Source organism: Apodemus sylvaticus, chromosome 10, assembly GCF_947179515.1.
Source record: "Apodemus sylvaticus chromosome 10, mApoSyl1.1, whole genome shotgun sequence".
NCBI classification, from domain to species: domain Eukaryota; kingdom Metazoa; phylum Chordata; class Mammalia; order Rodentia; family Muridae; genus Apodemus; species Apodemus sylvaticus.
The window spans coordinates 18,837,502-18,842,355 of NC_067481.1; positions in this window are offsets into that span (position 1 = coordinate 18,837,502).

The window sequence follows — 4,854 nt, forward strand, 5'->3', positions numbered from 1 at the left end:
GCTCCGTGGTTGAAACTTGCAATTTTCTGTCTAGTAGAGGAGCTAAGATTCTGTTAGCAAGCTGGCAGTGTGCATAGCTCACTCACTGGCGAATGCCTGGATCTGTACCCCAGTTTGCCAGCCATGAACCCCAAACAAAACTTCGGCCTTACTGCTAAACTTCTGCAAGCATTGAAGGTCTAGTCTGAGAAAGACAAGGCCACTCTGCTACTCAAAGAGGTCATCTGCTTTTGAGAAGCTGCACAATGGATGTCAGGCCCTGGCGAGCACAGGGCACCCACAGTGGGAGGGGGACCGGAACCAGAAAGAAGCGAAATAAGTGGTGAGAAGTCTCTGGAGGGCTGGTGAGAGGGCTGAGTCTGACAGCCGTCTGCTCCAGCTCCAGCGCCCTGCCCCCCAGGCCAGCACAGTCTGAGCTGCCACCCAGTTCTCACTTCACTGCGACTTTGCCATAAAGCTTAATCCCACCCAGAAAATACTTATTAGAGACCTATTAGAGACCGCAAATGACAGATTTACTCAAGCTCCACTTGGTCTTTGAGACACAAAGTACGATCTCTTTGGATGGGACAATTCCATGATTATTAACCTTTTGGGGGAGGGACCTGAGGAGCCACAAGAGGGAGGGAGAGGTGGCCTGGAGGCAGCCAAGGCCACCCCCACCTCCTCAAAGTTCCTGAAAGATCTGGAGAGGGATTTGCTTTCCTTTCCAGGATCATCCTGGGAGGTGAGCTCCAGGACAGGTGTGGCCGCCTCAATGCACTGGGTCCTCTTTCTTCACCCTCCTACTGAGTTCAGAGTGCTGTCCTTGCTGAGTGAGTGCTGGCCCTTGACATGTAATGTCCTTTTATGTGAAGCAAGAACAGCGTTAAGTTGGGAGGTGGACCTTCTAGGAACCAATAAAGGAAAGCTTCTGGAACTGAGGCCAGCAGAGCCATTCTCACGATCTGGCCCCCCTGGGACCCAGAATTCTCCTTAGCTCTTGAGAGCAGGCTTGGTATAACATCCGTGAGGCTGCTCCTGCTGCTGCCTGCCCCAGGCCCTCGGTCACGGTCTGTCCTCTCTGCAAGATGCATCTGGGAAGGGGTTTCAGCTTTAAAAAATGGTGGTTTGTTGTTTATCTTGTTTATTTTGCAAGCCCTTGCTAGGCTGAGTTTCTTTGTTCACAGAGCCCAAAGTTCAGAACTTGATTTATAGAAAAATAAAGGAATTCTGAGGCAGAAAGCACCAGGACAGCATCATATACATGCACGCACGCACGCACGCACACACACACACACACACACATATACACACAGACACACACACACACATGCAATTCAGAGACAGAAAGCACCAGGACAACATTACACACTCACACATGCACACACACATATGCAAAGAAATTCAGAGGCAGAGAGCAGCAGGACAATATCACAGGCATGCGCGAGTATGTGTACATGTACACACACCCCATGAACACAGCATGTGACTGCGTGCAGGGAAGGGGCTGCATATCATGACCGTGAGTGGGTTCTGGAGGGAGGGGAGCCTGTGAAAGGGACATAGTCAGGAAGAGAAACATTCTTGGCCCGGGGCGACCCAAGCTTGCCGGAGGCGGAGGACACAGACTAAGCCGAGGTGAATCAGGAGGCCAGGAGGCCAACGCGGATTTCTGGGCAGCAGACAACTGGATCTTATCAGTGCTATCGTTTGCAGGCGTGGAAACTGAGGCCTGAGGGGAAACTGAAAGCCAGATCAACACTTGAGGCAGATCCGTAGGATCTAGATAGAACTGTGCTCAGGAGAACATGGGGACCCTGGTTAGTGGACCAGGAAAGCCCCAACTCCCTAGTGAAGTCAAAGTCCCAGCTCTGCCCCATGTTTGTTGGTTTTTTTCTTTTTAATGATTTATTCATTTTATGTATATGAGCACAGTGCTGCTGTCTTCAGACACACCAGAAGAGGGCATCAGATCCCATTACAGATGGTTGTGAGCCACCATGTGGTTGCTGGGACTTGAACTCAGGACCTCTGGAAGAGAAAGTCAGTGCTCTTAACCACTGAGCCATCTCTCCAGCCCCCCCCCCTTGTTTGCTTTTGACATCACCCCCTCTTGCATGTTTCTGCGTGTGACAATGTCCACATGTGTGCATGGGTGCATGAGTCTATGCATGCTCATGTGGAGGTCAGAGGTCAGCATTAGTGTCTTCTATCACTTTCACATTATTTCTTGAGACGGTGTCTCCCCTTGAATCTGGAGCTCACTGTTTGGATAGACTGGCTGTCCAGTGATCCCTGAGGATCTGCTTGTCTCCACCCCATTGCTGGGATTACAAGGTTTTTGGATGTGGGTGGCTGGAGATTTGAACTCAGGACCTCATGTTTGTGGAGCAGGTGCTTTACCCACTGAGCTGTCTCCCTAGCCCTCCTCCGGCTATTCGGACTGCTTTGATCTATACTGTTCAGGAAGGCGGAGGGAAATAAGACAAGATGTGAAAGGGAGCACACGGCTCGGAAGCAGTTTCCTGACCCAGGCTGGACTCCTCTAGTGCTCTGAAATGTGGCATCCAGCTCACAGAAACAGGACATGCGCAGCTAGCACTGCAAGCCTCATCTCTGCTGCCACAGACACACGCGCAGTGGCAGGGTAACTGAACCTGGACAGGTGATTCTGGGGGTAACAAGGGATCCATCCCACAGGCAACTCTGTGGACTCCACAGGCTCAAAAGTGTCAATCAAGCAGAGGGGTCAGAGATGGTGAGGACTACAAGAGCTATACAGCCCAGCTGAGACGAGAAGAGGGCATCTTTGCTTCTGTGGATCCACAGAGGTGCCCAAAAGATGAGTCAGGGCAACACCAGAATAAGGACAGAATGCAACAGTGTCCCATGTCCTTTCTTGGCCTTCCTGCCTCGCCCCACACAATCCCCTCTCCCTCACTGTGCCCCAGGCCAGGCCCTCCCCAACAATCTCTATCGAAGGTCACAACCTGTCCCCATCTCTAGGCAAAGAGCCTGTCTCCTGGCCCCACCTCCCCAGAGTGGGTGAGCAGCGAAAGATTATTACAGGCAGACAAGAAATAATGTATTGTTGCATTTAATTAGGTTAAATTGCTGTTGTACAGAGAAGAAAAAAACTGAAGGGAAAATTTGCCTACACTCAACGGGGTGCAGGCCTGGGTGTTCCCCACCTCCAGACTGTCTCCATGGGTCCTGAGCTCCCACGTCCCTCCCCCATCCCTCCCCCTGCTCCTGCGTCACTTCTCTGCCTCCCCTTGGGGGCCTCACAGTGGGATTGGACCTGCCCCACCCCAACTCCTCTCATTGGGCAGTGGCGCTTACACATGGCCTTGGAGAGCACCAGAGTATGTCTGCTAGGGCTGGAAGCTCCTGGGGTAGGTAGGGCCTGTGGCTATTTTGATATCAACAAGTTTTGAGACATGGGGAATGAATGAATGAATGAATGAATGAATGAATGAATGAGACAGATTGACTCTCTCTTTCTACCCCGTTGATCCAAAGGGTCCTGTGATAATTTCTACAATGATTTTTCGTCTTTCCCTCCCCCTCTCTCTCTCTCCCTCCCTCCCTCCTTCCTTCCCTCCCTCTTTCTCTCCTTTCCTTCCTTCCTTTTCTTATTTTTCTTCCTTTGGTTTTCTGCGACAAGATCTCACTCCAGCTTAGGAACTCTCCATGGACCCTAGACTGGCCTTGACTCTTGGCAATCCTTCTGCCTCAGCCTCCTCGTGCTGGGATTCCAGGCATGTGCCACTGTGCCCAGCTTCACCGAGACATTTTGACATCTCCTTATTTCTCCCTTCCTTCTCTTCCTGGTGGCGCGTGTCCCTTCCCTTGCCCTGGCTTCCTGCACAGCATGCCCACCTTGGATCAGTCAGAGAGCTGAGCTGAAGAAAGGTACACACTGGTGAAGGGAAGTGTGGTTCAGACAGACTTGTTCTGGGACAGTGGACAAATCGCTGCCCAGCCTCAGTTTCCACAAGTGTGAAATGGGTAGGACATTTGTTCCCGACATTCTCCTCCAGGTATGAATGTACTCTGGCTTCAAGGCTCAGGAGAGTGCCACAGAGGGGCATCTTACTGCCCAGGCCCACATGTGTGACCTGGAGAAAACCACTGAACTTCTTCCAGTCTTTTCCCTGTCTGTAGATGGGAATAGTTGGAATGAAATATCTACACCCAGAAGCTCTTGGAAAGATTTGCTGATTCAACGCATTCAGAATAACCGTGGGCCAAGGGGCTTGGCAGCTCTGTGGCAATGGACTTCCTCCCTACTGGGTGTTTCTTCTGTGACTTAGTCTTCCATATCAAAAGTGCCTCTGACTGGTCTCCCGCCCATCACCATTCTGTTCCCAGGAGCTGTGGTCACCTACAAAAGTGTGTGTGTGTGTGTGTGTGTGTGTGTGTGTGTGTGTCCCTTGATGGGGACTAGCTGGCCTTGGACATGAGGACACGGACTGGTACCTATTTCCAATCCCCATGATGATGGCTAATTTCCACTATAGGCCTGATTGGATTAAAAAATACAATGGTGCCTGGCCTACAAAGCAAGTCTTAGGACAGCTAGTCCTGTAGCACAGAGATACCCTATCTTGAAAAACCAACTCTCTGTACGTCCAAAGAGAAAGAACCACAAGGCACACCTTCCTATGCCTCTGTGAGGGAATTTCCAGAGAGAGGTTAAATCTCAGTCAGCGAGGAGGGACCACCCACCCTGAACATGGGTGGCAGCATCCCATGGCCTGAAGCCTGAGAGTGAATGAAGGGGTCGGGGGAGGAGAAAGAGGGCTGACTGCAGGCAAGCCCCTTTCTCTGCTTCTCTGGCAGGGCCGTGGAGCAAGCTGCTTTTGCCAC